Source organism: Diuraphis noxia, unplaced genomic scaffold, assembly GCF_037042655.1.
Source record: "Diuraphis noxia isolate RWA-SAM2 unplaced genomic scaffold, SU_Dnox_SAM2 contig0001, whole genome shotgun sequence".
NCBI lineage: Eukaryota > Metazoa > Arthropoda > Insecta > Hemiptera > Aphididae > Diuraphis > Diuraphis noxia.
The window spans coordinates 27,819,414-27,846,709 of record NW_028301711.1 but is presented as its reverse complement, the minus strand read 5'-3'; the positions used below and the strand labels follow the sequence as shown (position 1 = coordinate 27,846,709).

At 27.2% G+C, this 27,296-nt stretch overlaps 1 protein-coding gene across 2 annotated transcripts in view; it reads right to left on the bottom strand.

Annotated features, from left to right (window-relative positions):
- LOC107169403 (uncharacterized) overlaps positions 1 to 12,608 on the bottom strand; it is a 332,658-nt gene extending 320,050 nt beyond the window's left edge. For both annotated transcript variants that reach the window (XM_089216823.1, XM_089216824.1), the window contains exon 1: positions 12,362 to 12,608. The gene's annotated coding sequence lies outside the window, so the exon portion shown is untranslated. The remainder of the gene's footprint in view (positions 1 to 12,361) is intronic.
- Positions 12,609 to 27,296: the final 14,688 nt, after the last annotated feature.

The following is a 27,296-nucleotide window of genomic DNA, read 5'->3' as shown; positions in this document are numbered from 1 at the left end:
GGAATATGAAATTAAAAAACTATGTTGCCATTCAAAAAAGTAAAAAACTTAAAAAATGATTAGGATAAAAAATATTTAAAAATATAATTTTTTAATAAAAGCGTTGGTTTTTTAACAACTTGAAACTACGTAAAAAAATATTTTGAAAAAGTCAATACTTTTTTAAATAATGAGTGTTGTTTGATAAAAGAATCACCCTGTAGATGTTTTTATGTATAGATGTGGCCTATAACTTTCTAGTAAATAGTAATAATGTAGTATGTACTATAATAATAATTTTAAATTTTATGTTACTCAAGACATTCAAGCTATTGCACTTAATTAAACATACATTATGCTTATTGTACTTTTTTGTAGTATAGATTGTATAAATTCTAGATTAAAAATAAAAAAAATAAAAAGTTTTATGTTTACAACAGTACAGTTTAACTTGGTAAATGTTTATACAAACCAAAATACTCGTGCAATTTATGACTTATGAATATTAAGACTTGGAAAAAAATTAATAAATTTTTTTACTGAGTTAAGTTAATTTTATTTTATATCTTAACTTTAATTTTAATTAATTTTATTCAATTATTTTCATTAACTTGCCCACCTTTGCATAAAATATACCGGGGCCCAACTCATGTGCTTCAAAAAATATACCGGGACCAACTCATGTACCTCAAAAAATATACCGGGACCCAACTAATGTACTCCATAAAGTATACCGGGACCCAACTCGTGCTGTTTTTGAAATCTGGGACCCAACTCGAGTTTGTCCTTTTTAAATTCTAGATACGTGGAAATTTAAATAAATTATTTATATGTATTTTTTAATAGAATTCATCATTTTATATAAATAAAATTAAAATATAATTAATATAATTAATATGTTGAACATCTAAAATAATATCCAAATGTAATTAAAATTATCAATATCGTTTGAGAATATATTATATTATGTGATATTATTTTATGTAATTTTATTTTTCAGTACCATTAAAGTATTCAATTAAGTATACGCTTAAGTGAAAACATGTATTCTATTAATTTATGACATGGAAGAAATTATGGGTACGATAAAAAATATGTTTTATAAAATTATAATATTGTTGAATAAAAAATGAGAAAAACGAATTTATTAAAACTATAATATACTATATTCTATTCGCAATTTTCTTACCAAGTAACTGTTCTGAGATCAAAACCAATTAATGGGTTAGGTATTTTACTATTATTTTCAATTCAATCATATCATAAATACAAAAAATAAATAATGAAATAATGACTAGAGTTAATTTATGAATAACTTTAAACTTGTTTTTTTTTCTAAAGTTTTTCAGATTAAATAATATACCCTATATGAAATGGTTTGAACAAAATACACTGACAGATATAATATTACTAGTCTAGATGTGCTTTTTCCACGTAATCGGAAAATGTTTTGTTATTATTATATTTATTATATTTAATCTAATGATAAATCATATATTTCTTAATTATTAAAATGAATTTAAACTTGTATAAAATGTACAAACATTAAATTAAAAATACAAGGTTTTATTATGATTAAATTTATAACTCATAAAAAACAAAAAAAAAATGAGAGAATAAAGACATATTTTTAAATTTTTGAATGTAAACATTAAAATACAGCCTACAAGTGGTCCAAATTCACTCAACTACAACGGATAATTCAACAAGCATATTCCCACAATTTTTTCCTTTAATAATGACTTAATTCAAATTATTTTTTTTAGAATTATACAGTAATATCATATTTTAAATACATACTTAGATTTTTTTATACCGTTTATTTTTAATTATTTTTGTATTGACACAAAATTTCATTTTTTATTGATTTTTAGTGAATATTATTTTTAAATGTTGCTATATAAGTATAAATCGATATTCACATGTGTAGTTTCTTATTACTATTAACTTTATGTAGGTACTAAGAATAATAATCCATGATAATATAATTAAATATATATTTTCTATGGTTTTTTTATATAAAAAAGTTGAAATTGGTAATTCATTCAAATATAATATTAGTATTTTATATTTGTAAAAATGTTTGAATATTAAAAGTAGGTACTAGAATAAATATTTAATTTATTTTATATTTATGTTAAACCATTATTAAGGATTACTATCCTATACGTAATAAATGTTTAATTACTCAGAAACTACCCAATTCTTCTAACTGATCTTTTATTTAAATATTTAAATACTTTAGCATTTCCAAAAAAAATAATGTATTAAGCAATTTGCAATAAAAAAATATTTGTCTTTTGTCCTTTGGGCATACCCGAAATAACAATTATAAAAATCTGTGTTAGTGTGTGAAATTCGGTGAAGAACCTAAAACAAAAGACTGCTATAAAAGCTGAAAAAATAAAAAGCTAAATTTTAAACTACAGTGAATCTAACAATGGCTCGATCATCACTATGATTACAGATAATACCGAAGTTTCAATACAACTTACAATAAATTACCAACAGGCAGTAACTGATATCCTACATATATCAATCGATCACTCGCCTATTTAATTAGTCTTAAATGGTCTTTAAATAGTTTTTAAAATATCGAGATAACTGAAATAAGTCATATTTAGTCATATTAGTATATTAGTTGATAAATTAAATTGAAATAAATTTATGAATTAAATTTCATAACAAACTTTCTAAAATATATTTGGAAAATTACAAAAAAAAATGTATTATTAAATATTTATGTAAAATTGAAAATGTAAGTGTCTACTTATGAACCACAAAAAAATAAATCAATTTTATAGAAAACAAGTGTTATGTAATTATTTATAGTTCTCATTTACCCGTATTTTAGATTTCTCCGATAAATGCTTCAATTTAACTTTGGGGGTGGTTTCCTATGTAAAATTGAAGATCCTTGGTACATTATAGAGGTCAAAAATAAACATTTTCCAACAGTTTTCAAAAAAATTGAGAAAAACAAAAAAAAAATGACTGAAAAACGGGAATTTTTACCAGCTTTCGACCGAATCGATTTTTTTATATGGTTGTAATTCAAAAACTAATCACTGTAAACACTTGAAATTTTCACCAAATGTTTATGTTAGTGTTACCTATATACAGTTTAATTTTCAAAAATGTTTGACTTTTTTTAGTTATTTATAGACAACTGAAATTTTCGATTATTATGAGTATATTTATGATTATTATTATTATTATTTTTTTGAAGTGTCGGTAAAAAATTATTGGATGACCAAAAAAACTTGAAAATTTAATATAAGGTTCCATACGAGTTGTTTTTATTGTAGCTAAAAAAAAATTGAAAATCGTTACTCAAAATTATTTTTTATAAGCGTTTATAGTTCAAACTTTTACGAAATCTGTTGAAAACACGAAAATTTGCAAATAATTTTGAAGTTGAAAAATCATAAAATTATTTGTGTTTATAATTAAGATTTAAAAATACAACACTAAGTTTCAAATAAGTTTTCCTTCAAGTAGCTATAGAGAAAACTCGATGCATCGTTATAGGAAAAAATTTAAGTGCGTTTGAATTTTAAATCTTTTCGAAATAGCGTAACGATAACGATTTATCCTGAAACGATTTTAAATATTTGTTATTATTCAAAAAGTATAAGTCGTAGATATGTCGCGGTCGTTATCGCAACGACCGCGGCGTCTCTATCGACGTCCGCGAGATCGCGACCGACAACCGGTCTGGCCGCCGCCTGCGGCACGGCCGCCGGCCCGGCCAGCGGCGGTGACGGCGGCGACAGCTTTAGCCGGACCGCCGTCAACGTCGTACGCAGTGACAATCGTAATATATATATATAAATATTCGGATAATAAACGTGTGTGTCTAAATAATACGTTGTAGTATTTATTTATTTAAGATCCAAACCGTTCCTACACCTACAGATACATGAAAATTTTACCAGTTATTAAGATTGGCATTTTATTTACACGATATAATTTTCAAAATATTTTCACTTTTTTTGAGATATTTATAGATGACTGAAATTTTCAATTTGTCTGAAAACATTTTTTTGAAGTGTCGATAAAATTTTTTGACCCTATCAAAATACTTGAAAATTTAATACAAAGTTCCTCAGTTCCAAATTTATGCTTATAGTGAATAAAAAATTATAAGAATACATAGGCACAATTTTTTTTTATTAGCATTTGAAGTTCAAATATTGGCAAAAATTCGTCAAAACCATGAATATTTTTTTTTGTGTTTGTCATTACGTTATGGGGCAGTAAAAATGCTTCGACTTTTAATTTCAGTACCTTGTTGAATCAGAAAGTGAATCTAGTTGATACTTTGGGGGATCAAAAGTAAAAAATTCTTAATATTTTTCTAAATAATCAGGATAAACAAACTAAAAATTAATGGAAAAACAGGAAATTTTACGTACAATCAGTTTTCGATAAAATCGATTTTGATTTTTGATGTAACTTTAAAACGAATGACCATTGATACATGAAATATTCACCGAATGTTAATAAAATTGCTATTAACATATTATTACAATAGCAGTTGAAAAATAAAAGAAATTCGTAGTTACAATTTTTTTTTATAAGCATTCAAAGTTTGAATTTTGACAAAATACGTAAAATCACAAAAATTGACAAATTATTTTAAGCTAGAAATTAATAAAAAATTGTATTTTTTAAACTAAGATTTAAAAATTTAATATAAGATTCCTTACAAGTTTTTCAATCTTTATCACAAAAAACATGTCCACCGGAAATGCAAATTAAATTTTTATTAGCATTTGAATTTCAAATATTGACAAATATTCGTCAAAACCATGAATATTTGCGAATTATTTTGTAGTTCAAAATTCATAATATTGATTGTATTTTTATCTAAGGTTATAAAATTCAACACTAAGTTTTCCATAAGTTTTGCTTCAAATAGCTATAGAGAAAATTTGAAGCGTCATAATAGGAAAAATGTTTTGAGCGTTTTAGTTTTAAATTTTTATAAATTCGCGTAATGATAACGATTTATCCTCAAACCAGGTATATGTATATCTATGATAATATAAGGTATTATGAATTATGATAACTACATGATACTACACTAATTGATTAACCATGCCTTATGCAAATGCGTCTTAATTGAAAAATAAAATATTTGTTTCAAAATAGAATATATGACAATATTTAAATATAATATATCCTAGACTGACAAATCATCTCCGTTCAGAATCGTTTTTCGTATACAATGATACCTATCATTGCATTCAAATTTAATCCCATCCATTACAGTAACCTACTGTACAGCAGAGCGACATCCACGACTTACCCTCTTTTTATTTATTGGATGTTTATTTTTCATTTTAGTAAATTATTTATATTGTATTCTCTATAAAATAAAACGAAACGTTTATTCGCCTAATATATTCCAACATATAGAATATTTATTTTTATGAAACTGACTTTATATTATGTTTGTATATTGTATACATAACATGAGTACCTAGTAAATATCTATTTTTTATTTTGAACATTCATATTGCAAATTTTTTTAAATAGGCTCTACAATGCCTGTGGGATACATAGCTGTTCTCTATTAACTCTGCGTTTACAAAAAAAGGAAAACATAGGTATTTTCTTTTATTATTATTATACTAAATACAACTTCCTAACTTCCTTTTTCTTTAAGTTGAATATAAACTCAAATTTTGAATAACTCATGGTATATTAATATAATGGTGCAGTAAAAAGAGGTATCTACTTATGCCTGAATGTTAAAATTAAAATGATTTTAATCCAATTATCATTTATATTACTAGGTATATGAATGATAATGATAAATTGTTGTTAAGTTTTTTAATTTAGTTTAACCTTAAAAATATAACATAATGTCTATAGTACTGATATGGAGGTAATATACCAACACTAATTACATAATACTTAACATAAATATTGTAATAAACATTTTAACCAAATTTATTAAAGCTTAAATCCCAGTTTTTTAAATTAAAATTGTAGGGGAAAAATTATGATTGCATTATATGCATTTTTATGAATAAAAGTGACTACTAGTCATAGTTATTGATTTTTATGTTCATGATAAACTTTAAAGCAAACATTTTCAATCTCATGAATATTTTAAAATTAGTATTTACCATTTCAGACATAATATACCTAAATTATATGTACAAAATACCTCTGAAATTTAAAATTTAAAATAACCTAAAATTGTTTTATATTATGTTTTTTCATGAGAATTAATGGGAATTCTGAAATTCTGCCACATTGGAAGTACTATGTTTGTCCAGTGTCCACTTCTAATCTATAAGAGGACTTATATAGGTATACAAAACTCTTGAAGTTTAGTATCCCAAAAACCATGTAAAAAAACACATCATTATAAAATACAATAATTATGTGTTCTTACTTCCATTTAAAATATAAAATATTTTTTCAGTCATTTATTAATAATAATATACTCGTAAGATTATAAAATATCTCGGCTATGTACAAAATATAGACATTACTGCTACGTGTATTGTTTTTATTACCTAACGATGAATTATCTAACTATAATTATATATTCAATGCACCAATACATTAAATTAGTAAACCATTTAATTTAACTATTCGATACATAATATAATACATATTGTTAATTATTTCAACTTATTATTGAAAATATAAACGTATCTATACTTACTTAACTTGAAAACTAACTAAAACCATCTCTTAATGGTGTACAAAGTTTTATGTTAAAACTTTTGAAGCTCATTAAAAAAAATTGGAATATTATCATCATTTTATTTGGTACTTTATAAAAGATTGATGACATATTATATATTAATAACATTTGTTTAAAATGAATTGCATTCATTAAATTATGAAATTAACCACATTATAAGACATTGCATACATTCACAATTACATATTATGTAAAAATATGATAAGTTCTACAAACAGCCTTAATTTACATTAACAATAATAAAAATAAACCTCTTGATAGTGGACGTATTTTTATTTTATTTTTTATTTTTTTGGTTTCATCATAAATATAATGACTAAACTTGTTATATTGACATTCTCGATAACAGGTCATTTTCAATGATAGGCACATTTCTACGTTAAGTACCATCGATGTCTACATTATAAACACTATTAATAAGATATACTATGATAAAATGAGAACATATTGTTCACTTCATTTTTATTTGAATGCTAACGCCATCGACACTATACTGCACTACCTAACATAATAATGTGTCAATTAAAATAAAAAAGGGATCTTCATAGTGCTTTGAAAAGAACAAGACAAGTGAATTAATTCATGTAAATCGTATGCTAAAACTTTGTTAAGATATAGGACATAGTTAAATTTAAAATAAAAAGAATAGTAGTAAAACTGATATTTATGTTAAAAATAGGACATATTATGCAAATAAAATATATGATTATCATTCATTTAAAATATATTAAAGTAGTAAAAAGGTATTTGTATAATAGTTCGGTTAGGTCAAAGTCACAAGTCACCTGTTATTATTAATTAATACCAAATTACCTACTTCATAAATTATGTTAACATTAATATCGAATATATTTTAATATATTATACTGTTATTAATTTCATAAAATGAGTTAACTATTGAATTTATTCATAAAAATTACAATTGATAAAATATAATTATGTGTTAGTATAAAGTAAAACAAGTTCTAGTATAAAGAACCTATACATACGTTATCTCTTAATAATAAAGTTCTCTAAATATTTGACGTTTATTTTTTTGTCGTGCACTTATATCATAAATAAAATAACGCGTTTGGCGCTCTCAATAACAGAAAACTTTTAACGGTAGACATTATCGATTCTATTCTGTGTCGATCTATGTCTCTCATATTAAAACGTTAAATCGTGTAGAACTTAATATAGTTGATAACAGGTAACTTAATTATTAGTTGAAATTAAAGCTACTATAATAATATAGTAGGTATCTTATAAATCATAAATATTTTTTAAAAAATTGCAATATTCTTAGATAAGAAAATACAAAAATCTAGAAAATTGAACAAGTCACTTAGATAACTTAGTAGATCTAATATAAAAATGATTAACAAAATAGAAATTCACCTAAAACAAGTATCACATGAGGACAAAAATAATTTAGCCTAAGGAAATATACAAACTTAACTCCAAAATTAATTAAAAATAAACTCATACATTAGAATTATAAACATCGGTTAATTAAATAGACATCTCTGAGTATCTATAGAAAAACTAACCTAAAAAATATACATTAATAAAATAATAAACCTTGCACATACATTAAACAAAATATTAAGATCTCCAATAAGCTATAGGTAGCTCAGCGCCATAAATTAAAATAATCACAACTATAAAGTATAATATACGTCAATAATAACTACGCCACTCAAAACATATACGCAATTTAGCGAGGCTATGTGGGCACCGCATCTTTATCAAAAATTAAAAACCGAAGAAGGCATAAATTAAATTTCCTAGAGTAACTCTAAAAGCTTAGTTTATGCATAAAGACGGTGAAATATTGTACTAAGTATTGGATTAATAAATGATTGAAAAATTTCACCTAAGACTTAACTCAACTGAAGAAGCTTTCCAGTATAAAATTAGGAATAAAACAATAAATTGGCGATTAAAACCACGCGCTTCTCTCAAGATGTCCAGCTGTCGTCTCCATCAATTTAATGTTATAAGTTTATGTATTTAAATTTATAAAAACATATCCCTAATTAATAAAGTAAATATTCCTATTTTGTTTTATTATTTCTGGGATAAATCAAACACAGAATTTCACATTTTTAGTGAAAACTATTCTATTTAAACAAAAAAAAAACACTTATTAGCGAATATTTTCCATTATTTTTAAGATTTATAACGACATGGATGTGATATCAATAATTTTGAATAAACATTAGATGTGATACTATTTTTACAAAATATTATTTTAATAAATAAATGTAAGTAGGTCAATAAACATATAATTTAACTAAAATATATATTACCTTGGAAATTTATTTTCCATCACTCAAACTTTTTAAAACAATGTTTGATCTTTATTGTTTTTTTACTAAGTACCTACCTACCTACTGAATAGTGAATAATATTATATTTCTTGAATATTTTGGAATACAAATCAGCTTACATTAACTAAAATTTCACAGTTTTTTCATCAAAAAATTTAAGTCCGTGTCAATGAATTAATATAGGACTATTGTTTCATATCCCAAAAAGTGATTTTAAGAATAAAATAAGTTGATAACTTTTACAAAAGCTGGTAGTAATAAAACTAGAAGTTCCTTCAGTAATATTTTTAATCTATTAAAATAAAAATATATTGTTACAAAGAGCAACTTTTAGTAATACTTTCTTTAGCTTATGCCTAAAATAAGTTACAAAAAAGCCTTACCTTTTACGAGTTTATTGAAGTTCTCCCACTAATAATAAAATGCTGATACATTTTCAAAAATAATTTATTCTATCTATTGGATTAACTAAGTCTATATTATAAATAAAACAATAATTCAAATTATTTTTTTTTCTCTAACAAATCACTATACTAATATTATAAAGCTAAAACTAATCAAATATTGTTATAGATGCATTAGATAGTAAGAGTAATATTATATTTTAATCATTCCTAGTTTATATTTTAAACTACCTTATTAAATTCTTTTATATACTTTACAGTACTAACTAAATATATTTGCTATGATCAATTATTACCAAAATAATAATGAAAATTTAAAAAGATACATTATAAGAAAATAAAATATCTTTTTATTTTTAAGAAATACGTGATTTATAATATTATTGATTCTAAGATGGGGGCCAAACGAAATGTTTAAAATATTCCCCAAGTCTTAAAAAATTATCATTAAGTAATTATATATTATATAGTTTAATAAAATATTACTTTGTCAAGAATAATAGCTTATGTATAAATTAAAAACATAATCTCATCAGTAAATAAAATTTATTCAAAATAAATACCACTCACGTTAGAGTGAAAAAAGCAAATATAATAATATCGTGCGCTAAATTTTTTAGGTACATATTTTATTTGATTTCTTACCAAATATCGAAATTGGAGCAAAGTTCTTACCTGCATACGGAACGAGATGATGATTTACTGTATATTTGAAAGCAATTGTGTCGTATTAGTTCTATGTTTCTGCTTATATTAATTAATTTTAACTTTATCTATACAATTTTAAGTTTTTTACTAAAATGGCAATAGGTTAGGTAATAAATATAATGTAATAAATCTCATGTTATGAACAACCATGTAATAAAAATTCTAGTCAGAATACTCAAAAGAACAAATTCTATTAAAATAAATCAAAAATAATAGTGTTTTTAAATTTAAAAATGTACCTATATTATAAAACTTTAGTGAAGATTTATTATTAAAATGTCTAAAATTTAAAGGTTTGAAACCCAGAATTACACATTTTATCAAAAATTGTATAAAATACCAAACAGTTTAAAGATGTGGGCCACTCGTCTCACTTCACTTAGGTCAAAAGCAGGACATTATTATAAATTGGAAATCAATAATAAATTATAGAATTCAAAGATCAGTTATTTTGAACGTAATTTGGTTTATATTATAATATATATAGTAACTCATAAGAAATTAATAAATCAAGATTTAAAAATATTGGTATTGAATAAAATAACAATTTGTGTTTTTTCAATTTCAACCTTATATTAAAAATTTAAGTTTTAAAATTTTTATAATATTGTCAAAATAAGCAGCGAGGTTTAAATAAATAATTGAAATGACATTTTTGAGATACGATTGCAAATTTATTCAAAGTACATTCTCTTTGTTGAAAAATTTCAGTATTAATTTGTTTTTTATCAAAAGTCTAATATTTTAGTATCAATTTAACTCCTAGGCGCTTTATTAATTCATGAGTGTTAAAACATAAAGCAAAACTAAATTGAATATTTATAAATATGTATGGTATATATATTATCATTTTTTTTATATAATATAGGTAGGACAGGTAGGTACTATAGTATTATACACCTAGTCATGACTCGTGAAAATAATACGTTTAAGAGCAATTTGAACTTTAAGAAAAAACTGTACACGTGATTATTAGGATGGTTTATTTTAAAATGTTTAATCTTAGCTCAAAAAATACTTAGTCAAAAAATTGTAGATGACTGTTTTTAAAATAAATAATAAAATTTTGTTAACGTGATTTGAATTATTAGGTATAACTTGAAAGACTTAATGTATTAATAAAATATAATCTCTATGAAATATCCTAAATCCAATAATTATAAATTATATCATATTTAATAACAATAATAATATTACAATAATAACTCATAATGTATTAACTATAATTAAGTATCCTAAGCAAGATTGTAGTAAGTGTTTTTGATTTTTGAATCAAAGAAAAAATTGTATAAATATATTTGTTTCAATGAAAATGTTTACAAATCATTCATTTTCGTAGGTTGTTCCTCAGGGATTCATATTATAGGAAAAACGAAGCTTGGCGGCATAAAAATATGGAACTTATTAAATTATAGAATGCTTATTCTAAATACAATAAAGAGCCTGCCGTTGGCCGTCGTATCTTTTTATTTTATTTTATTTAAACACAAAAACTCGTCACGGGGGGTAACAAAATATGAAAAAAAAATGAAATAATACAACTATATAGGTATAACTAACAAACGATATTGTCAATACGGTCTGATTACTGATCCAATTATAACGGGTCGCGAGCTTCATTCCGTAGAATAGTATTATTATTATTATCGTTAACGCGTAATCTCCAAGTCTCCATGTTTCCAGTCATCTGGCGTCCTATTGCATTTGTATTCTCGTGAGTTTATGATACATAATATACATAAATAATATGTTAAATGTTATAATCATATTATATCAAACTAACCGAGTATTATGCATACCATTAAATTATATTAAATAGATATAAATGATATAATAACAATTAACATGTACAACTCCCGAGGGTGGCCTTATAGAGATTTCGTAAATTTAACGGCTCGTTAAAATGTAATAGGAGGTCATTATTTGATTTTAAAGAAACTGTTAAATTTAACGTCTCGAATTCTAAAAGACGTTTAAACGATCCGACGTAGATACTTACCTACTACTTGTGTTTATAAAATAAAATAGTTATTTTCTATATATATTTATATATACATGACTATCATAAATGTCTATAAACGATACGTTAACTAACCTATAAATACTCTAGTATTAGTGAGGGATGATTGGGGGAAACAATTTTGTGCAATGAGTGTGTATTATAAATTATAATAAACAGTATAATTAGGTAAATGTATTAAATCGTATCATAATAAAAATATTACCTATTTGCAAATAATATTACGACGACGTCTCGGAGCAGTGTTGACGCCGCTGAGCTGTGGTAATACCATATACAATATTATGTATTGTAAGAATAACATTGTCTTGGCATTGTTACAACACTATATGACAATTAAAATAATAAGACTGTTAATATGTTGTGGTGACCGTTGTGGGTGACGTTTGTGGCGCGATAGCGTTTCGCGAAGCCAACACGAGACGAGGCGCAACGCGTGACTGTCTAGCGGGCGGCTACGACCACGGTGGTACCGAACGAGCGTATGTGGTCTACCGTCCGTGCCGCACTCGTATAATATACCTTTGAAACGGGCCGCGCAGCCAGGCGGCTTGGCCGGTAACTAATCATTAATTCACAGGGGGAAAAATCAACACCTATTACCGTCAGTTTTTCATCCGCCACCGCCGCGCGCCGCCGACTTTCCCACACGACAACAACGATTTCGGTTTGTTATGTATCGCGGAAAACGTCGTGTGACGGTCGACATATCTATCCTATCTCACACCCAAACACACACACCCCATCGCTCGATCACTCTCGCTCATACATATTCCCCCCTTCCCACCACAACCATGGTGACCCAATAGCGAGGAGGAGAAATAAAAGCGAGACACTCACTCGTTCGGTGGCATAAGATATCAAGATGTTTCTAATCCTTTGTATAAAATATGATGCTCGTCAACACCACCACTGCACAAAGGCCGAGGATATTATACGTGTGACGTGCACGCACAATAACACGATAATGTGTTGTAAAATACACGCAAACACACGTTGACGACCGCAGAATGATAGTAATAATAATTACAATATTGTTATTATTATACCGTCAAATCAGAGCACGTGCCATGCAACCCACGCAGTCGTTCGTTATTATTATACAATAAACCATCACGAATTGAACGCAATCAGTCGGCGAGCGAAGTTTCTTCTCTTTTTTTTCGTTAAAAAACTTCTGTTCCGCGATACCGTATGTTCCCGTCTATTTATAATATGGTCCAGTCTAATCAAGGCAGCCTTTGTGCTGATGCGATTTCATGCATATTATATTCGATACGGACATTTCGAATGATTTCGATCTACACCAAACATGATGTTTATCAACGAATATAGGCGCTCGTAGTTATGTGGTCTAATGTGTATGAGCATTCTGTAACGGTGTCGAGAAAGGAAAATTAAAAGTTTAATTAATAATGTTATGCAGGTACCTACTACCTATACAGCTGTAGTATGACGGGTAAATTATAGCCTGCAACTGAGTGTATGCCACGAGGGAACATACGTATAGCTATTACGGGATGCGATACCTACCACATGACAGCAGTATATTTAGAGTGTCCATTTGAGTAATCAACAATTATTACGTTTTTTGGGTTTACAATAACATTATGAATAGGAATAGAAATAGAATATTGTAGTTACATCATACATGGAGCTGTTCATCAGCCCAAAACAATCGTTGTAATCATTTAATATATTATCGTTTCAGAGTTGTCTATTGAAATATTCGGAAAATTTAGCCTCAAATTTCCTATCACTATGGAAAATTATATAATTATGTCTGACTATAATGTGCGATCAAATATAAAAAATCACTACAACTACCTAATAAATAGTATTATTAATTATTATTTTTTATACATAATATAGGTATGTATTAATAAATGTAATATGCATGTAATAATATGGTACCTATACAGTATGCTAATTAAGAACATAGAAATAACTCGGTTGGTACCTATAACTTTCATAATAAATGAAGTGCAAATATTTAAGTGCCGTTTTTTTACCGTAATATATGACTAATGACCATTGACCAGCATTTTATCATGATTTGCGAAATAGAAAGTGGGTAAGCATCGGTACCGCTTTGATGTACAAATTCAGTACCTAGGTGTTTTACTCTACATAGTGATAAGGTTATACTATGCAGCGGCGGATCCAGCCAAAAATAACGGGGGTGGAGGGCAGTAGTATTTCATAGACGTAAATATAGAGGCTGTTTCCAAAAATGAATTATTAATATACACAATAAATTTTACATGGATATGAAGTTTTTTAGAGAACGGGGGGAGGGGCGATTGCCGCGATCGCCCCCACCCCTGGATCCGCCACTGATACTATGCCTCGTCGTTCTTGAATAGGTCACTACACCAATTTAAGCTGTAATGCATGTATCATGTATAACATTTGAATTCAATAACGAGTCATTGTATACGAAGAACGTTTCTAATTCGACAGCTCTATCAATCTATATTATTAAGTATATTGTATTTAGGTACATCACTATTATAGTAATTTATTTTACCGGAATAGGTGTTAATGCGTTACATGGCAATATGGTATAATCAGGCAACAGCTTAAAATTAATCGAAAATCCAGTATTTTTAAAATAACATTGCGTACCGCCTACATCGTAAAATATAATAATATTCACGTAGGTACCTACACGTTTCAACAACGTATGTGGGGGGGCCTCGCAGTAAATTGTCAAGTTTTTACCGAGACTAAAAATAACAATATAAAAAAAAATTTAAAAATCTCAAATACGATGTGATTTAATTAAAATCAGTCAAAATATTTCTAAAATTTCATTGAGTAATGAAAATGTGCTTAAAAGTGTAGTATGTATTAATATAATAGGTAACGCTCAGCTGTAGATATTTAGTACCTACATATTTGGTGTAATTGTGTCTAGATAAATCACTTTATTGGAAGTATTTAATTTTACGATATTATTTTAATTAAAGTAATTTATTTTACTATTGGGCATTAGTGTCCTGTAGGTTAAATTGATTTTTACCAAAAAGTTGCATTTAAAATTGTCATTGTTTGAATAAAATATGATAATTTATTTAAATGTTTCATATACCTATACTCAGGAATAATGTTGTTAAATTACAACAAAACAACTAAAATCATAACTTCAGACACTCATACAAATTAATTTGAATTTGAGTTAATTTTTTTTTCTCTAAAAACTTTTGAGGAACATATTGTATGTAATTTTAAACTGTTTTGACCGATTAAAAATTATTTATCGACATTAATTTTAAAACACTAATAAAAACCGAAAATTTCACATGCCTATATAAATAGCTCAACGTGAGTCAAAATATTTTAAAATTTTTATGGTGTATAGAAAATGCTAATGTTGATATTCAGTGAAAATGATGGCATTTATCTATATAATCCATATTTTTCCCCTAGCAATTTTGAAAACTAGATACTGATAATTTTAATTTTTAATCTCCTAAATACACCTACCTACTAAATTCATTTTCCCACCAAAAAAGATATTGAATTTTAAAATGTTATTTTGCCTACCTATATATTGTGGAAAAACACAAAAAAAATACATATTATCATTATATAAAACAATACATTCATCTAAAAGTTTGAAAACTATATAAAATTGATAAAATTGATGGATTTTTAAAATATAATATCGAAATTCAACTGTTTTCAAGTTTTGTTTTAATATTATCAATAATAGTTACTTTATAAAGTGGATATTTAAGAACTTAAACTATTTTTTTAAATAATAACCTAAACAATTAAGAAGTTTTAAGCGTTTTTTAAGAACCATGGTAAAAGTCAAAAAGTTATATTACATTGTATTAAAAATTATTACACTAAAATATTCGTACTACTTTTTTTAATTAGGCCTACTGACTTTCCAATATAATATAAACATACTGCATTTAAATTCTAAATATTTCTTCATTTTATGAAGTTGTATTTTTCTTCTATTCATTTTGTTCAGTAGTTTAAACATTACTATAATTTTTTGATTGCATACATCGCACCATATTATTATTAAATTATGGATTTTCAATACGATTAATGATTAATTTAGATTTTTAATTGTTTTATCAAGTACCTAAGTTAACTAAAATTCATCCTGACGAGTCTTCAATGGTTGATGATTGACAAAATCTGATGGGAACTCTATACATATTATACAGACACACAAACATAATAATAAATGAGGTTTTATGAGCTTATGAGCTCAATCGAATGTGATAAACTTATGAAAATGGAATATTGCTCTATCCTCAAAGTCAAATTTCACACTTCCAAACCGGAATTATTAAATTTTGTCTCTACTTTCAAACAATATATTTTACATTCTAAGTACTTCTCAATAATTACTGGCAACAATAAATATGTTATAAAGTCATAGGTATATATTTAAATTCTAAGTGAATACAATTAAATTATGATATAAAAACACCAATCGTGAGTAAAATTTTAAGTATAAAATATTGTAATATTTAATATCTTAAATATTTTATTTTCGTGATATTTTTATACTTAGAAAAATTATGGAAGCGATCGATTTTGAATACAACGACTTGCATTGATTAAATTAAAATTGAAAATAAAAAAATATAATTTTAGCTTATGTCAAAACTTGAGGTGTCCAAAGTGAAAACTCTATACCTAAGACATACCTATAGATAATAATCATTATTATACAATATACCTTTTATAGTTTAATATGTATGTGTATGTTTGTATTCAGTGCCTTAGTACTTATAAATTTTAGATATTAATTTATTTTTCGTGGAACAATATTTTAAATGGAATATCAAAAACTATACATATAATTGCATGTCACTTGATAGAAAATAAATAATAACATAATAATCATACATTTATTATAATTATTTTATTTTATTAAATTAACTATAATTAATAATATATAGGTATATAGTTTTTAATTTCACTTTTATAAGGTAAACTATTTATAAAGTATTTAAGTAAGTAAGTAGGTAACTATTTTTTGCCAAATGCAATTTATCACATCTTATTACAGAGATGTGCTAAGCTTTTTTGATGGGGGGGGGGATATTCATTTATGACTTGTCACAGACCCGTGAGAGCTTCGCTCCTATACCCCCTTCCACTGAAATACTGAATTTATATTTAAATTTACATTATTCCCCTGAAAAACTTAGAAAAAACATTGTAATCGTCAACTTTAAACTTCACGCTTTTTAATTTAGGTTTTCAAATTGAAACATTAATAGAAAAAAAGGTTTTCCATTTGTAAACACATTATATACATACAAGTTGAATATATTATTTTAATTACACAATTCATTAATTAATTTTTAACTAAAGAAGAATTTCAATTTACCATGTCGTAACGAATTAGCGTCCGGTCGACTGCGCGGCACCGACGCTCTACTTTATTATTTTTATAAATATACATACATTCGGGTATTCTACTAGGTATGATATATCATGGTATAAACATTAAACATGTATATCATTGTAGAACTTATACGTCATATATTTGATTATAATTTATAAATAATATTGTAATTGAAAACTTCTAGAATTAATTTAGTATAACACAACAAACGTAACAGGAGTAACACCATACACACTTGCTCATCGCTGTTACGCTGTAACACCTGTAACGTCACATTACTGACAAAATGCGCGTTGGTATGTGCGGTATGTGCGTATACCTTTACGTATTAACGTCGTCTTATTTCTTATTATAACAATAGACAAGTAAAACACAAAATCTATAAATAGTATTCAAACGGGTTGTAATATATTGTAATTGACACAAAACAACAAAGTTTATGACTATGGTTGTAAATAATATCACATGCTTGCATTTTTATTTAATGATACCAAATACCACAGATTATGTTTGTAATTTGTATAATCTGCGATAATACAATCAATGTGGAATAAATCTAAACAAACCCGCAAAGTTTTAATAAGTTAATGTGCAATTTTTCGATTTGTTTTTTATTTTCAATAGGTATGCTTAAAAATTCCAAAAAACAAGAACAAACGAAAAGGAGGAAATGAGAAGGAACAAGAGAAAAATAAAAATCTCTTGTCTGTGATTGGGCAAAAATGTGAAAAAATAATTCATATTTCAAAAGTAGCCTATTGTAGTATGCAGAGTTGAGTAAAATAATATTATCTAGATAGATTCGAATAAGTATAAATTAGAATAAAAATATTCGAATAAACATATTTTCAAATTATTAGACTGAATATTTTTTATAATTATTCGAATAAATGTGTATTTGAATAATTTTCAAACATAATACTAAATAATAATAATCCTAAATTTTAAGAGGACGTCATACCCGCATGTGTTGCATCTGTTTTTCTAACGTAATGCTAGCTCCACACTCTCGCTGAGGCGAAGCGAGGCAGCGCGATCACGAGAGTGTAGTCGGTTCACTCGTGTCGTCTCGTCTCGCCTCGTGCGCGCTCCACTTAGCAAAGACTTAGACTTAGCAAATTTGCGTTTAGCAGATTCAAGTTCATGCTGTTAACTTTAATATTAGAGTCAATTTACCTATTATCAAACTTAAAGGTAATAATTTTCGGTGCAACACGATTGCGCAATTTTTATTTTTTTGACCCGACTAATTACACCACGATTGCGCAAAAAATTTGTAACACGATTACGCCCCGATTCATTTTTACCTGTTGAAATCACAACACCATTGCGCACCAAATGATATATGTGTATATACTAAATAATATAGTACCATTTCTAGGTACTATATACCATAGTATATGCTATGTATAATAATTTATATACAACATAAAATAATTAATCAATTGAATTAAAAATAAATAATTAACTCATAATTTTCCTTCCCAATTATTGCAGACTTAGGACTGTTATCATCGTTTACTTGGTAAACATTTTTTTTTCCTAAATTACATGACGTAGGTATGCTAAATGTATATAAAGACATAGTCAATAGTCGATATTTTTTGTTCATATAAAAATAATCCGTTATAAATTTAATAATAAGATTTTAAGAATTACATTTGGTTCTTTTGTTAAATTGTTAACGTTATTATATGCAATGTTAATTGATATTTTAGAATTGTCTAAGTCAACATTAGTACCCAATATGTAATCAAGAGTAATCAAATTGTTTTATCTTGTTAAATTGTCAACGTTATTATTTGCAATGTTAATTGATATTTTAGAATTGTCTAAGTCAGCATTAGTCTAAGATTCCTTTGTATAAGATAACAAAGGTTGACATAACAGTATTTCAAACTTTCACACTAAATCATTTGTTAGAATAAAAAAATTTTTCTTATAAGATTTAATTTTTTTTTTAGTTTTTTTCCATTGAATTTTTTCCTTGGTAATTTTTTTACTGTGGGTTTTTTTACATGTGCATTTTTTCCGCTATTCAGAGTCCGTATAATTGGCGACTCGTCGCTTGCATGTACATCGACCACGTTGTGATAATTTATAGGTCATAACTCTATCCATTATATAGATTCAAGCGAAGGGCGAGCGAAGCGAGGTCTGAGTGCATAAAAAAAATGTTTAGGGAAATTTCGAAACTTTTTGATGATATCGTCGAAACTTGTGAAATGTTGACCTGGCAACACTGCTCAGCCCCTAACATATCTTGATTTATTCAATACGGTGGCGAATTGAAAGAAAAATTACGTCGACTGGAAGCATCGGCAACATCTACTAGTCCACCGACGCCAATTATGTCGACACCGGATGCGAAGCCTTTTGTTGATTATAACATCCTCCCAGATGTCGGGACGTCAATTTGGACCTTCACCGGTCATGAGACGAGTGCACAGGCTGACGACTAGATCAGTTCCATCGACTGAACAAACATCGATCCGGGAGTAGACCCAGGCCGGAAAAGAATATTATTGTCACTGTTAAACCGTTACCGCCACGTTTTCGCAAAATCGATCCATGAACTAAGTTGCACGTACATACTTAAGATGGATGTCGTCGAAACGGATAATGCCAAACCTGTCCAAACGACACCATATAAAACTTCGTCAAGCGACCGACGCAAGATAACCGAGATACTACAAGAATGGAAACAACCGGTATCGTCTCTGATTCAAACTCGCCTTACGCCAGTCCGGTTTTATTGTTCAACAAGGGTAACGGCGAAAAGAAACTGCGTTGATTATCGAAGATTGAATCTACAAACTGTGACGCAACCGTTCCCCATGCCCGACGTCGACGCGCAACTAAGCCAACGATAAGTGGGTTAGAAGCCCACTGTTTTGTTGTAAAACTAACTAAACGAATATTGTGTTTCTTCATTATAACTTATGTTTCACAATAAACGATGACGGCTGGGGGGTGAAATGACTAACGTTGGTGCCACCCCCCAGTCGCCGATACCAATAAAAAAAAAGGCACCTATCTAGTACTTACATATTTAAATGTCGTTTGTAAACAAAACGATCCTTTCAGTCCCGCTTAATTTTTATTTTAGCGGTCTGGTTCGGTCCGATGCTGATCTTTGTTAAAATTAATCAGTCCGGTCCTGGTCTTTATTAAAATGTATCAGTCCGATCCGGTCCGGTCCTGGTATTCGTTAAAATGAATCAGTCCGGTCCTATATAGCATCAATTTTATTTTATCGGTCCCGTCCAGTCCCGGTCTTAGTTAATATTTATCGGTCCGGTCTGCAGGTCTATAAAAAAACGGACCGTGTAGAGCTCTACTGTGTCTGGCGTGAAGGTGCTTGCACTGACTGGTGGCTCACGTCTGCTTTTGATCTATTTGGGGCTCTACTATATAGTCCTACTCTCTGCGTTTCCTCTCCTATCAATAAGATAAGTATGTGTCCATGGTCGAATCGTACAAATGTGTACGGGCGTATCATCAGGATACCGTATTATCCCACGCTCGGGTGATCATATAGGTAAATTTCTCCAGCCCCCCCCCCCCCCCACCACCAATTTCGAATTTTGAATTTTTTTTGCACCATACGTTTGTAGCCGGTTTGTATTGGTTTGTAATCACTTTTTTTCGTTTGTATAGGCTTAGTTTTTTTTTAAACCAAAATTTTGATGGGGGGTGGGGGAAATGCCGCAATTTCCATTTTTCAAATTTATAAATGTTTATAAATAATAACCATAAGAATATTTTATAACGCTGCAATGTCAATATTTTATATTTATCATTTATCAATACATAATATATTATACACTTATCTATCAAAAAAATAATATTGTATACTCATGCAAATTGTAAATATTATAGTTATACTTATAACTTTATAAATGTTATAAAATATATTAGCTTCTGTTGAACAAAAATTATTTATATTTTTAGACTTTGGAGTATTAAATATAAATAACATAACGCAAAAATAAATTATACCTATACAGTGAAATCTCTATATACCGGATCCTTTCAGTTACTGAAATTGTCTCTGCTGTTCAGAGAGTTGAGTTTGTAAACATTTGATAATTAGTTCCCAAAAATTTTTCACCATTTTGAGGTGTCCGTAAAGGGAGGTTTCACTGTATACTGTATTTATACCACTACTAGCTAAATGTAATAGTGTTTACCGTTTACGTATAGTTTATAGAAATATATAATTAATAGTAACGTATACAATTAAAAACTTAACAATTATAGTATAAAATATGCTAGATATTCACAGGCAATAAATACCTATTAGAGAAACATTTAATCAAATAATAAGTTTACTTAACATTATTCTTGATTTAAGATGCAAGTAGACATGTCGAATTCATTATTTTAAATTAAATATATTTTTATATAATATTATTGGTATTACTCGATTTGTATTTATTTTAATAATCCCAATAGCCAATATACACATATTTAACGATCTAAAAATAATATATTTATTTTACCCATTGATTTATAATTATAACGAAACGTGACTAGTTATCAAAAATCATTAATTCCACATTCAGTCTCCTGGTAGGTATCATATGCATTTAATTTTGCCGTGTTTATTAATGCAAAAATGCCAAAAAAAGGAGTATTATCACGCGAAGTTATTATTGAAGCTGTTGTAACTTATAAGGATAAGTTGATTAAAGACTATGGATCGGGTAACAGTTCAACTTTTTTTCTAATTTCCAACTTACAATGAATATTATTTTACCTACATATTTATACTTTGAAGTTTTTTGACCCGCAGACATCTTTTTATCGCCATTATAATTTAAAAAAAAAACTAATAATAATCGAAAATTGCATATGACTATCAATAGCTCAACATATTCAGTCAAATTATTTTGAAAATGTTGTACTTGTTGTAGGTAGTGTATAGAAAATACTATTATTAGCATTCAGTTATTCATTCATTTTTCATGTATTATCCGACGCAAATTTTTTTTAGAGTTACATGAAAAACCAAGATCAATTTTGCGTCAAAATTTCAGTGTTTCTTTTTTTTTCAATGTACCTACTTATAAAAACTACTTGGAATTTTAAATATTTTACCTCTTGAATGCACTAGCTAGATTCACTTTCCCATCGAATGAGATACTACTGTTCAAAATCGAAGCATTATTTCAACTATTTATGGTTTACAGAAAAACGAAAAATAAAACACACATCTTTGTAAAAACAATAGATTCATCGGTCGAACCGATTTTAATTCTATAGGCTTTATAAAATATTATTTATGAATATGTTATATATGTAGTATGTACCTATAATAATATTAATACTTTCTTTCGCGATACCGGGGTAAAAATAGATTTGGTATGTGTTATTGCGCGAATTTGTTCGGTAGTCTTTATTGAACGACGTGTCACTTCACTTAAAGGTAGTGCATTGTTAAAACATCGCGAATTTCATGATGGGTTTGAAAATAATGTGCAAATTAACTCAAATAGTAAAACAATAAATACTACTTTTGGAGAATTTACTGAATTTCAAGATATTTTAGGAGATAAAAATATCCACTTCCCCGTGGTTTCTGATCAGTCGTTAAATAGCTACACCTTACGTCCCATCACTCCTAGTACATGCATTGTGGAAAAAGATTTTGTGAATGAAGGAAGTGAATTCTCCAATGACGGTAATGAAATAAATGAATTCTCCTATGACGGTGATGATGTAAGTGAATTCTCCAAAAACGGTAATGAAGTAAGTGAATTCAACAATGATGATTATCCTCTTGATGGTTTAACTGTTCGTTCAATGTCATATATCACAAATATGGAAGTTGAAGCAAATGATGATAGTACTAGCCAAAATATCTCTGACCAGTCACAAAATGAATCAAATATAACCGATACACAATATGTCAACTGAAATAAAAAATAAAATAAAATCCATTGCAATTAGTGAACATAACGATGAAAATACAGCAACAGATCATTGGTATCGAAAAAACAAAAGAAAAATTAAATCTTATATGAGCCCTAATCCTCACTCGAAATATTTGGATTTGCAATCTAAAAAAATTAACAGATCTTTACAAATAATAAAAAATGGATCAAGAGCTGAAGATCTGAAAGCTCTACAAATAAAAGGTTATGGTGAAATTGTCCTCACTAACACATGTGCCTTTGACACTGCAGTCTTTTTGATCATCGTTGCTATGTGTGACAGTGAAAAATATTTAAAATCAAACGAAGAAACACATATCTGTTCTATATTTATACAATTTATCAAAAAAATTCTATCAAAAGGAATCACAGTTGACACATATAGAGAAAGAGCAAAAATTTTAATTGATTTACAGAAACCAATTCAAACTCCATTAAAGTACAATCAGACACTACTCAAATGTGAAACAACTTTCAACAATTTACTTACATGTGTTATGCCAGACCTCCCGACAATTTATGATAAAACAGAATGTGCTGATTCAAAATGTAATAAAACGAGTTACCAATATTCCCATATAACCTATATATATGATGGAAACTTCAATGAACTTGAAAAATTTATTTATGAACGTACTTGTATCATCACCAGTATTTGTGAACATAAGAATGGCAGTAAGACATGTACAAATATTAAAACATTAACACCATTTCTATTAAACCAGCATTTATTTATAGAAATAATTCCAAATGACGAAGGTGAGTTCGCATAATCATAATAATGTATAAAATAATAATATTATAATTCTTAATAATGAAATAATTAATAATTAACATAATTTTAGGATTTACCAGCCAAAATCCGAGGACTACTGTACTTATAAAACTATCAGATATACCCCCTGTAATAAGTGTTCAAAATATGAACTATGAGCTCAGAGGAATTTGTTCATTGACCGGTAACATAAGTGGTGTTGGGCACTACAAAGTACAAAGCATATTGTAGAAGGTTAAATAATAATTGGGAAATATATGATGATTTGGCAGTAAAATCAATTCCAATTAAGGCTGAAACAACTGTACAATGTGAATATATCTACTACACTATATAAATAATATGAAGACAAATTACTATTTCAAAAGTTCTAATTAAAATGTTAACTCATTTTTTTCTATTATTTTTTTTTATGTAACAGTTCTAGGTGCTTATTATTTTATTGAAAAAAAATGTAATTAATATAAAATTTGGAATTTGTATTTAGAAGTAATATAATTTTTAAAAATATTAAACTGTAGGATTATATATATATATTGTTTTTATAGCTATTTTTATTTGATACAAACTATGAACATTGATTTTGAAAAAAAAATTTACTTCTTGTTTGTGTGAAACAAAAGTATATTAGAAATTATTATAATATTACGTTAATTTGCACATACATTAATAATAATATTCATTAAAAATATTAAAAGTTATCAATTCCCATATAAGTTAAGCCTGTGGTGACTTTCTATCATTGATAAGGGTAAAATCAAAGTAATAATAGTAAGTTTTTATGATTTAATTTGACTAATATTTTATTTAAAAAAAAAAATAATTATATAATATCACATGAGATAGCAGGGAAGTTAAAGAAGTGAAACAATAGTGTCTAGTAATTGGCTACAATTAAATAACAATTATTCAAAATTCAAAATTCGAAATTAGGGCATTTCCCCAGCCCCCCACCAAAATTTTGGTTTTAAAAAAAACTAAACCTCTATAACGAAAAAAATGTGATTGCAAACCAATACAAACCGGCTACAAACGTATGGTGAAAAAAAGTTCAAAATTCGAAATTGGGGGGGGGGCTGGAGAAATGTACCTTGATCATATCCTATTATACGTGACACACGTAATCTCCATAAACCGATGCCCTTAGTATTATAGTTATTATTACTGTTATTATTAAATTAATTACTACCATTATTACTGGCGTACTCGACCGATGCCCCTAGCCCTTTATTAGGTTATCTCGTAGATTGGCAATCATATGCCCCAGGTACATCTACATGTACATGCATATTTAGTGGTCTTAGCGGGACGTCAGTACATAGCACAAGAGAATCTCTGTAATGGATGTTATGGTATTAAATTTGAATTCAATAATATAATATCATTGTATGCGAAAAACGATTCTGAGCAAAGACGGTTTGTCAATCTAGGATATTTTAACTAAATAATTTTCGTAAATGTTCAATTTAAAGAATTTTTTCAAAATTTGAACTTTAAACGGTCTAAATAAAAAAAAATTTACCTATGTATTTTTAATATTTTCCAACTGCTATTATATCGACTTGTAATTCATAGGGAACCTTATATCAAATTTTCAAGCTTTTTGATCCAGCAATTACAATTTTATTGACATTTATCAAATCAAATAAAAAATTGTAAATTGAAAATATTTATTAATAACTTAAAAACAGTTGAAATATTTTGAAAAAATTATATTGTATAGAAAATGATAAATAAACATAATATAAAGAAAATTTCAAGTACCAACGGTTAATAGTTTTTGATTAACAACAAAAAAAGAAAATCGTTGTATGAGAAATTAAGATGGATATAGGTATATAATATTGTAAATTTTGAACTTCAAACACTTATAAAAATTTTATTTGACTTTCCAGTAGACATATTTTTTTGATAAAGGTAGATAAACTTATGAGTAGGAATCTTGTTTTAAATTTTCAAATATTAGGTATGAAAGAAAAATGTTATAAATCTCTAACTAAAACTACTTAAAGTAATTTACACATCTTATTGATTTGTACGTATATTTCGTTAAAATTCAAACTTTAAATGTTTATAAAAAAAATTGTGACTAGGTATTTACTCTTAATATTTTTCAACTGCCATATATATATATTATATATTAGAAGCCTTGTATACAATTTTCAATAATTTCTACCAAACGAATAACATTTTATTGACGTTTATTTATAGAAAAAAAAACTAAAATATTTTTAAACTGAAAATGTTCATACACAGGCACACAGCATAAAATAAGTCTTAATGTTTTTGAATTTTTTTTATTTTTATGGTGTATAGATAATGCTGTACAACAAACATTCAGCGAAAACTGAAAATGTCATCTACGATCATTTGTTTTAGTTACACCAAAAACCAAAATCGATTTTGTCAAAACTGGTTTTGCGTAAAATTCACGAATTTCCCTGCTTTTTTTTCACCAACAGTTGTGAAAACTTTTGAGGATTTTAAATTTTGTCCTCCCCAATGCACCAACTTAATTCTCTTACCTGCAAAAAATAAACTGTTAAAATAGGTGTTGTGACAAACAATAGTAATTCAGTTAGGGGGTATAGACAACGTGCACGGTTAATATTAGCGCTCTGGGTAGACTATAAGAGCATTATTCTCGGGGCGGCAGCAAACTGTTATATATAACTTTATATTATAACTTTGTTACTTTTGCTTGTATAACTTTGTGTTTATTTTGAAGTTCTATTTTATTTTCAATAATTCACATGAAATGTCGAAAAACAATTGTTGCGTTGTAAATTGTTCTAATACTTATAAAAACAGTACGGGCATAGTGTTTTATAATTCTGTGGTAAAGAGCCAGAAGCTGCAGATATCTGCAAAAAATTCGATTTTGAGGTTTTACATGATATCTGTTCTTTTAGATGAATATTTTGTTGTGGTAAAATTTGATATCTCCAAGTACAATATTTAATGAGTTATACAACATTTTACCAATATGCTATGTACATGGATCACGTATTATTATTGTGGAAAAACATGTTATATCAGT